Source organism: Panthera pardus, unplaced genomic scaffold (assembly GCF_024362965.1).
Source record: "Panthera pardus isolate Hobbes unplaced genomic scaffold, ASM2436296v1 HiC_scaffold_17, whole genome shotgun sequence".
Lineage (NCBI taxonomy): Eukaryota > Metazoa > Chordata > Mammalia > Carnivora > Felidae > Panthera > Panthera pardus.
In genome coordinates this window covers 128,634,999-128,645,863 of record NW_026526732.1, presented here as the reverse complement: position 1 = coordinate 128,645,863, position 10,865 = coordinate 128,634,999, and the positions used below count along the sequence as shown (strand labels likewise).

At 43.4% G+C, this 10,865-nt stretch overlaps 1 long non-coding RNA gene across 1 annotated transcript; it reads right to left on the bottom strand.

Annotated features, from left to right (window-relative positions):
* Positions 1-3,599: 3,599 nt before the first annotated feature.
* Positions 3,600-8,562, bottom strand: LOC128777831 (uncharacterized). The gene is made up of 2 exons (XR_008423150.1): positions 8,356-8,562; positions 3,600-4,361 (listed from the first exon to the last, which is right to left on the bottom strand). It is a non-coding gene; the product is annotated as an uncharacterized LOC128777831 (long non-coding RNA).
* Positions 8,563-10,865: the final 2,303 nt, after the last annotated feature.

The window sequence follows — 10,865 nt, the reverse complement described above, 5'->3', positions numbered from 1 at the left end:
TGATAAGAACCACTGTCTCCAACACTCAAGTCTAGACTTTTCACCTGACTCCCTGGTAGAACGTTCCAATGAGAACCTGAAGCACAGAGTACAGTCACCTCGTGTGTAACTATCCTCAAAAGTGGTGGGTGTGTTCATTAGTTTTTCACAGTGCAACACAGAGATATTGATACTGTTGGCCCATTTTTTTATTCACATTCATAGATTCATGCATTCAGCAGTCAGGATTGAGTCTCTTTCTCTATGCAAAGACCTGGACCAGGTGCTGTAGATGTGGAAACATATAGATGAGATGGGCTCTGCTTATGAGAACAACCAGGCAGTTCCCAGCAGTCTGAATTCATTCATTCATTCAGCAAATATTGATTGTCTACTCTCAATCAGGCAATGTTCTAGAAGTTTCTATCTCAGTTGGGATGGATAGTCGGCAATTAATTAATTAGTCCTCCACTCCATGAAGGAAATGAAGCTACTGTGTGTAAGTCATATAATCATGACCAAATAGAGCTTAAAATACATTATCTTGTGGAGAGACTTTTAGTGAGATATCAAAAATGACCTACAAAATCTATTTAAGCCATCATGCCTGATTATCAAACAGGATTACCAAATACATCATAGATCTATGGCAGTTTCCCAACCTTATCACTATTTTCTAGCAATCTCAGGCTAGAAAATTCTTTGTTGTGGGGACTGTCTTATGCATTGTAGGATGTTTAGCAGCATCCCTGGCCTCTACCCACTAGTTCCCACGAGCACCCCTTCCCCAGACGTGACAATTCAAACTGTCTCCAGACGTTGCCAAATGTCATCTGGAAACAAAATAGTCCTTGGCTAAGAAGCAATGGTCTATGGGAAAAAGTTTTCCAAATTTCAGCTAGGGACACTAGACACAATATATTCTGCCTTCACAGTGTCCTTACCCAAGAGTCTCAGGGAGCTTCTTTTACTATTTTCATTTTCTCTTTTTCTAATCTCTGCCCTGCAACAAGGATTTCATTTTCTTCTTTCCCTCCACTCTGTGGCAGAAAGGGCAAGAAGAGAACTCAAGAGAAGAAAGCAAAGGTGCTTTCCAATGAGGCAGGTCCTCTCTTAGGTGGGAGGAGGAGGGAACTGAGACGTGCTTCCTTGGAGACAAACTTTGCCTCCTGATCCATTTTGCCAAGAATCTGGATGACTCTCAGCCACAGTTGAAGCAGAACCCTGCATTTACTCATGTAATAATGGGTTGATGAGCTGACAGAGGGCCATGAAGAAGGTTTACTTTCTATTCTTCTGGATGTACAATTAGCTGCATTGATTTCATATTTTAAGACAAAGACCCGGGGCGCCTGGGTGGCTCGGTCGGTTAAGCGTCTGACTTCGGCTCAGGTCATGATCTCACAGTCCGTGAGTTCGAGCCCCGCGTCGGGCTCTGTGCTGACAGCTCGGAGCCTGGAGCCTGTTTCAGATTCTGTGTCTCCCTCTCTCTCCGCCCCTCCCCTGTTCATGCTCTGTCTCTCTGTGTCTCAAAAATAAATAAATGTTAAAAAAAAATTAAAAAAAAAAAAGACAAAGACCGCTTTGCTACTGTGCATATCTCTTGAAGGGAGAGAAGTTTTATTGTATCAAATTCTGATATGGTAGCCTGTGGAGTGGGCCTGGTTTTAGGGGTGGGTTTTTCTCAAGAGAGGATGATCAGTCCAAAACTAATGAGGCTCCTTAGGTGGCAGGAACTCTAGCTGGGCCAAGTGGAGAAGTGGGAGTCATCTGAGTCACTCCCTGAGCCCTGTTGTGGGCTTTGAAAGAATCTAGATGTGCTTCACGATGTCTTTGGTTATTGGGTTTCAGCAGTGATATACATTTAGGAAATTACGGGTTGAGCAACCCCCATGGGTTCTTTTAACTGTAGGACTTTTAGGAGAGCAATGCTGCACCATTGCTGTCAAGATTAGGAGCAAATAACTAGTGTGTTCCAAACTCATTTGACTATGGAAACTTCTTACATGTTTTAATTTTGACATAACTTCTTTCTAGATTACTGTTCCTTTGAAACTGGTGCTGTAGAGAACTCCAGACCAGAAAATTGTAATCTTGCTCATCTACTTGGATGTTACTCTCTGTTTATTTTTCTTTCCCAAGGACTTCCCTAATATCTTTCTAAAATGATCTTGTTTCATCCATGCTGCTTAATGGAAACTAAGGGATGATTTTAAGGGCTGTACATCCACGTTTAGTGATCATCACCCCCAACTCTGGCCCAGAGTCATTTGCTAAGTCCACGACCATCACTGTCCCCACTTGGCCTTCAGATGCTATATAGGACTGGGATAGGGTCCAAGCCAGGATGTCCTGTATCAAACCAAACATCACCTAGGAGATTGGGATGTACAGCCAAGATTGAGACCCCCCCCCAGGGAGGGGCAGAACAAATTGTCATGGGGGGACGGCACCCCCCTGGGGCCAGTCTGGTGGTAGCAGAAGCAATCTCCCAGAGACTCTCAAAGGAGTAGTAAATCTCCTGGAACAGAAGTCAGGTGGATGAGGTCTGCTTCATATAGAAATTCTCCCTCCATGGCCAACTCTGAAGGGCCAGGGTTTGGTTTTACTTAAGAAAGTGGCAGTTTGTTATATATGTTATATCATATTACAAAGAAAGAGAGATCTTTCTGCAGAATGACATTTGTTAAAAAATGTTTATTTCTAAGGTAGTATGGTTTTCCCACAAAGTGAATATTAATACCTAAATACCACCTTATCCTCCATATTCTGTGTTCGTGCAGATGACAGCTGGACAGGGGCTTAGGGGCCTTGAACCATCTGGACCATTCTACTATAATCAAACATCGATTTCCAGGGGTGTTGACTGCGGCTGGGGTGTAGTCAGCCATCCCTGCCCACATTTGCTCCCACCACCAAGGCCACCCAGGAAAGACCAGGCCAGCCTGCCATTGCCAATTACTACCTGTGCTGGTTCCCAGGGAGGCTCCACTTGATTCGCTGGAGAGCTTTCAGCAGGTGCCAATCTATGTCATTTTGAGACCTGCTTACAGTTAAAACCAAGACAGCCAAACTGTGGGCTGAATAGTGTAGGTAAATTCTAGATGTGGAACTGTAGAAATGTAAATGCAGGGAAAGGAGCAGAGGGGAGACCCAGAGGTGAAACTCAGGATCTTTAAGGGGAGAGACCTGCACAGAGGGTCTATCTGCCCAAGGTCTGGGGCACAGCTTTGCCCAGGGCATCAAAACTCAGAAGATACAGGGTGCCTGGGTGGGTCAGTCGGTTAAGCGTCCGACTTCGGTCTAGGTCATGATCTTGCGATTTGTGAGTTCGAGCCCTGCATTGGGGTCTGTGCTGACAGCTCGGAGCCTAGAGCCTGCTTCAGATTCTGTGTCTCCCACTCTCTCTGCTCCTTCTCTGCTCATGCTCTGTCTTTTAAAAATAAATAAATGTTAAAAAAAATTAAAAACTCAAAACTGAGGGTTGATGGGGGGTGGGAGGGAGGGGGGTGGGTGATGGGTATTGAGGAGGGCACCTTTTGGGATGAGCACTGGGTGTTGTATGGAAACAATTGGACAATGAATTTCATATTAAAAAAATTAAAAACTCAGAAGATGCATCAATGTTAGGCAGGAATTTATTAAATGGTACAAGGGTTAGAGGGTATAAACAAAACACAACCAGACAATGTGATCATGCCTGTTTGTGGGAGAAGTTTCAGTGGAGGGTGGCTCTCACTTACAATGTAAGGTCAGAGAAGGTATCTCCGAAGCGGTGACATTGAGATTAAAACTAAATGACAAGAAGGAATCTTCCATGCAAAGATTTTGGGGAGAGGCAGAGGAAATAATAAGTACAAAGGCATTAAGGCTGATAAGCTTGTGGCATGCAGAGCATCGAAAGAGCAAGGAGGTGGTGAGGTCAGAGAATAAGGCACATGTAGGGTCAAGTAGGGACATGAATGTTAAAGAAATAGCAAATTAAGATTCAAACCTTGATGGGTCCTCCCATCTCTGCTTTCTTTCCATGTAGCAGACAAACATCTGTGACTTGATTTTTTCACCCCTTTTCATAGTGTTGCAGCATGTGCTCAGAAACCATTGTCTCTATCAGGGAGCTCTTTGAGCTCACTGGCACAGTGCCGACTTTCTTCTTTTCATGTTGACAGCTATATTATAAAAAAGACCCCAAAGAGAGAAGGACAAAACCAACAGGCTACTCTGGGATATGTAAGTGTGAACTTTGGAGTTACTACCTCCCTGAGTTGGATGTTTGGAGGGAAGAGTTGACATCTTGCATGTGCTTTGCACAACGGAAGATGGCTCGTCCTGATTGGGGTGCAAGACAGTGACAGAAATGGTGGTTTTATAGTAATTCTTTCCTAGAAAGAAAGAAACACATATTCTTTAAAACAAGCCATTCATCTTGAGGAAAAGTTCTGTTGTATTAATTCTTCTTTCCTAGTGTCTCCATTCATAATCACACACAGGCACGTGGCCATCAAGATAATAAGTCATTTTTTCTTTTTACTTGAGGTACCCAATTTTTCTCCTCTGGCCATGAGTGAGGCAAAAGGAAAATGATTCATTTATTATATGAGTCTGTACATGAGATGACTAAAAAACAATAAACAGCTTTCTCCATAAATTGCATGGAAACTCGTCTCTTAAGTTATAATCACAGCTGTGGAATCCTTTCTAAGTTTCCATGTCAATGTTCTGTTTCAGATGCCCCTCCTGGAGGTCAGGGATTGGGTCCACTTTGGCTAACCAAACACACAAGAATACTCTTAATGGGCCTGGAGACAGCTCTGGGCCATGTGAATCCTGACCTTCTGCCCTGATAGGCCAATCACATTATTTCAGAAGAAGCATTAATTCTTCTGCAATTAGACTCAGTGGCACTAGGTACTCCGGGTCTGCCATCTAAAATTACTGGAGGGGGCTCCTGGATGGCTCAGTCAGTTGAGCATCTGACTTTGGCTGAGGTCATGATCTTGCATCATGAGTTCATGAGCCCCACATTGGGCTCTGTGCTGACAGCTCTGAGCCTGGAACCTACTTTGGATTCTGTGTCACCCTGTCTCTCTGCCCCTCCCCCACTCGTGCTCTGCCCCTCTGTCTGTCAAAAATAAATAAACATTAAAACATAAATTGTTGGAGAATTATGTCACTACTGTCCTTCTGCTCCTTTTCAAACCTAACAGGCAGGACCCACGTGTCGTCTCCAAGAAAAAAGTAACATCTTCAGAAAATAAGGGTGGTTGGCAGGAGGGTCTGATGCTATTATACAATGAGTCCCATTCCCCCACCCCCTGCCACGTCTCCTTTCTCTTTAGCCTAGTCTCTTTCAAGGTACAACGAGGATGTCACTGATGATTTCTGGGTAATGCAAATCACTGGCTCTTTGAAAACAACATATCATAGATGATAGGGTGCAATTTCTAAAGAACCAATCTCTTCCTCCTCTGTGCCTCTCTACTGAAGGAAAGAACTGAGGCGAGCTTGTCGACATGACCATCTCTAGGTTTTTGTGTGGGTACAGGGGGCAAGAAGCAGCACCACACTTGTGGTGTTCTGCATGGAGTTTCATTAGTGTCCAAGCACACAGCTTTCCCTCTCACAGGCCCACCCAGGATGCCAGTTATCAATCTTCCTCCATACTTGGGTGTGGTATTTCCAGACTAAGAATGCTTTTATAGAGAGCTCCAGATAATTTAGGAACCATGGCCTTTCTAATTCTGAAAGAATTAATAGGTCACATTCTAATAGAGTCAACATTTGGACAAACTGAGTCAAAATTAACCCCATGGCTCAGGGGTTGGGTTTCCGCTGGCTTTGTCTTTCATCCCTTTGAATATTATTAATCTTTTGGAATATTCTAGGCAGAGTTGTAACCAGTGATTAGCTCTCCCTTTCAGGTGGGGTGAGAAGAACACAAGCGGCAGTACAGTGGAGGGGTCAAGCATATGACCTCTGAAGCCAGGCTACTACGTTGGGACCCTGACTTTGCTAGTCACCATCTATGTGACTTAATTCCTCTGGGATTGAATTTGCTCACCTGTAAAATGGATCCCAATAGGACTGACTTCATAGAGATGTGTGAGAGGTAAAGAGTTAATAATTGAAAAGCAGTTACTATAGTGCTGGGTCTATATTGCATGCTTAATGTGTTAGCTCTTCTTATTCCATATGTTCTTCCACAATTAATAACAAGGCCTTTGGTGTGGCAGCTCTTTTGAAGAATTTAGTTTTGAACGTATTGCTACTGAAATGTGTCTTAAAAGATGGATGTGGGGATATTTGAATTTCTCTGACTTTCTCTAATAGCAAATGACTACCTTATGTTGGATATTTTATTTTTGAATAGAACCTCATCAAACATGCACACACTTGTTTCCGTTATCTCTGTTGTTGTTCCCAGTGATAAGTAATGTCTATTGGCTCTCAGCTCCTCAACTGAGATAGGAAAACTTTCTATTGATATCTTTTCTCTAGTACCCATGCGGGAAGCTTGAGAACTACACTTCCCAGACTCCATTGTCTACTGATGTCTCTTAGTTTCTGCCAATGGGAGGCTTTGGCAGGAGACTGGGGGGGGTGGGGGGAAGAAAATTGAAACCAGCTTTTTCCCTCTAACTTCTGGGGTGTCTCCAGCTGTACAACAGCAGCCTTGATGTTGAAGTGGCCATGGGCTCTGGTTAATGCCATTTTCCATTTTATTCCTTCAGAACTAAGTATTGTGGTGTTTTCCTACTACTAATCTTTGGGTAGCATGACTCCTTTTTACTCTTTAAGTTTTTCTTTTTAAAAAAATTTTTTTAATTTAAAAATTTTAATTAAAAATGTTTTTAAACATTTATTTATTTAAAAAATTTTTAAATGTTTATTCATTTTTTGAGAGAGAGAGAGAGACAGAGAGAGCACACAAGTGAGGGAGGGGTAGAGATAGAGGAAGACACAGAATTTGAAGCAGGCTCCAGGCTCTGAGCTGTCAGTACAGAATCCAACATGGGGCTTGAACTCACGAACTGTGAGATCATGACCTGAGCTGAAGCAACCCAGGTATCCCTAATGTTTTATTTTTGAGAGAGGGAGAGAGAGAGAGGAAGAGGGAGAGAGGGAGTGAGAGATGGAGCATGAGTGGGGGAGGGGCAGAGAGAGACGGAGACACAAAATCTGAGCTGTCAGCACAGAGTCTAACATAGGGCTCGAACCCACAAGCAGCGAGATCATGACCTGAGCTGAAGTCAGACGCTTAACCGACTGAGCTACCCAGGTTCTTTCAGTCTTTCTAACACTTTTTAACCAATCTTTTATATTAAGTCACCTCTCTTTGAGATACCTAGATTGTTTTCTGTTTTCCTTTTTGGACATTTCTTGATACACTCCCAAACTGCTTTATGGTACCACAGTCACTCGGCCAAGAATCACTATTTGAAGTATTTAGATACTCAACCCCCCCCCTAAAGTATGTTCCTATTCACTATACAACAGTTCAAAGATAATGTCCTTTCTTTTTTGGGTCCCACCAAAAAGAAGTCTTCCAAAATTCACTTGGATATATGGACAAATGAGCAAACACTGAAGAATAAAATGAAAGGAAATACCAGATGCATTTTATTGGCCATCTAGCGCATCCTCAAACATTGGCTTGACAACAGTAATCATCTGTTATCTCTCCTGGTTTCTGTGCACAAGGAATTTAGAGCAGCTTGACATGCATGGTCCTGGATTCAGGTCTTCGTGAGGTTACAGTCAGATATCAGCTAGGGCTGCAGTCATCTGAGGTTCTAACTATGGCTAGAGAATCTATTTTTCAAGGCGGCTCGCTCACATGGCTGGGAGGTCAGTGACGCTATTGGCAGGTGGATACAGTTCCTTTCTGTTTGGACTTATCCTCAGGACTGCTAAAGCATCCTTATGGCTGGGAAACTGGCTTCCGCTCAAAAAAGTCATCTAAGAAACTAAAGAGGAAGCTGCAATACCTTTTATGACCTAGCTTTGAAACTCACACATCATTACTTCATTTGTATTCTATTGGTCACATGGGGCCAACCCTGGTTTGTTATGCAAAGTGACTTCACACAGGCATGTAGTCATGAGTCAAGGATCATTGGAGGCCATCTTGGAGGCTGGCTACCACATGCATAGTCATTGTGTATATGTGAGGTGCTAAGTGTATAATCCAAGTGAAAATGAGGCATGGAAAGTTCTCTTCTTTAAACAAAAGAGCAGGAAAGTGGTCGATTTCAAGAGTTATTTATTTGTTGAAGTTTATTTACTTATTTTGAGAGAGAGAGAGAGAGAGAATCCCTGCACTAACAGTGCAGAGCCCGATGCGGGGCTCAAACTCACAAACCCTGAGATCATTACCTGAGCTGAAATCAAGTCGGATGCTTAACTGACTGAGCCACCGAGGCACCCCAAGAGTTCTTTAGATAAGAGGGGATGAAGGTCTTCCAGGTTTCTGGGTAGCCTACAAAAAAATACAACAAGCTGATAAAACACTGAGTAAGTTGTTCTGAGAGGCACAGAAAGGGTGTACCAAGGAGTTGCTTCTTTTCTCTTTCCACCCTGTTGTTGTAGCTACCATTCATTAATTCTCTTTTACCCACAGTGCTATGGGCACATCTATTCCTTTGCTTCTAACCACTGGATGGTACAATACTCCATGGCTTACATCCAACAATTTTATGCCTCCCCTCTTCTGGGGGTAAACACCCAGGCCACCACGGAGGAGTTTCTAAGGGAGAAAAGGGATGAATGAGAAGCAGCGTTAACATCAGCAATACTTCTTCCTTTCCTCTCAAAATTAGAATGAACAACTACATATGTGTGAGGCAAGAGGAGCTGGAAATGTTCTTCATTCTGTAAACATCTGTGCTGGCACAGTGCTAAGCATTGTGGGAGATTCAGAGATTAATGAGGCATACTTCCTGACCTGAAGGAACTTATGGTTTTAAGACAAAACAGACCAGTAGACAGCTAATTATAATACAAAATTAAGAACAAGGGGCAACTCAGTAATTCTGACTCAGGGATCAGAGAAGGACTCATGAATGGTTGAGTCTGAACAGAGTCTTGAGGAAGGAGGAGGGTATCCCCAGGTGGAGGGAAGAGAGTAGAAAGAAGTAACAGTGTATTTCATAGCGGAAGAGCTAAATGAGCAAAGATGTGGAGTGGGGGAGAGGATGTGACAGTAAGAGCATGGCTGCTGTGTATGTAGGGCCTGGAGGGCTATGGATGGGGTCGGGGTGGGGAGTCTGGCAAGGTGAGGGGGACCAGATCCTGATAAGTCGTCATTGCCATGCAGGGAGCCTGAATCACTCAGCAATGATTCAGCAATGGGAAGGAAGGGGAACTTCTTGGAAAAGGAAATGACATTATCACACCTATGTAGGAAGGAGAGAATTAATACAAGAGACACAGAGACCAACACGCATACTGCTGGCTGAAGAACTTAGGGCTATCTAAATTTTTCCCTTTTTGGCTCATTACCTTTGATTGATAATTTTCCTACAGTGAGTGTGGATTATTGACAAATTGTAAAATAAAATACATAAAATAATTTTTATATGGTAAAATAGAAATCATGAATGGGGAGAATGGAGGAAGCCAATGAGGGTGAATGTCTGCAGTGGGTAGGAAAGAACCTGGGTTTCCAGGGGCTCCTGAGGCCAGGGATGGGGCAGTGGAGGGAAAGCTGGCAGAGAAGGGAAAGGGAAAATTTCAATCATGTGTCATTCCAAATTCCCTGAGTATCTGCCCTGGCCTGGGCACTACTGCAAGAGCTTGCTGGAGAAATGGGTCAGTGGAAGGTAGAATGGACAAGGGAAGAGGGTTATCTTTCAAGCTATAAGAGCCCTGAGTGTATTTGTAAGCTGAGGGGATGGAAGGCTTGAATGATGAAACACAAGATAACAATGACAATATAGTAGATGAGAGGCAAGATCCAAGAGCAAAACAGAGGGAATAAGGTCAAGGCTGCAGGCGCAGTGTGTGTGTGTGTGTGTGTATCTTAGGGAGAATATATGAAATAGAGAGTATGTAATTATGAGTATCTATATAAGTGGGTATGCATTCATTCAGAAAGAGGAAAAATATACAAAAATCCCATATACAAAACAATTGAGGAAATCCACACCTCCCTCATTCTGTTCAGAAGAGGAGAAAACAGTGTAAGATGAGGGGCAGAAGAATGGTTACACAGGAAAATACACTGCCAACTGGCTGCTCTGTAAAAGGTGGTAGGTGTGCAGGATACAACATGATAGCCCCATGTACTGAGCAGATATAAAGACTCCAGATTGTCACAGCTCTGGACTTGGTGTTGATGGGCGTGCCTCTGACACGCTCTGATCTTTATCCCCTTCAAAGTTGCCTGTTTTGAAGACTTTGTGTTTGGCCGGAGTTAAATGAACCACTTTGCTTGGCCATGTTTCAGGCAAAAGCCTGAGGAGGTGACTGAAGAACATAAGGGTCCCAGAGGCATTTTTCACAGTGACTCCCCAGTCATCAGAAGACCCCTCTGAGAAAATGGCAAGACAGAAGTCGGACCAGGCACAGGAATCTGTGGCAGCTCAGTCCTTCAGTCGGGCTAAAGCTAATTATCCCTGCTTGCCCTCCCCTGCTCCGCCAGTCGGCTTGCTCAGTCTTGCTTTTGTCTTAATCAGGAAGAGAGACTCCTACAGTGGTGTCTTAATGTAAACAAAGCAATTTGTGACTTGATTAACCCAGATGGACAAGTGTGTCCTTTTCTCCCTTCATCTCTTTACCAAGTTTGGACTATTTTAAGAAGTTTCTCTCCATGTGGAAGGCAGTGCCCGCCTGTGGTTGATCTGGCTTTGCTTTTTCCTGTGTTTCTATTATCCACCTCCCTCCTA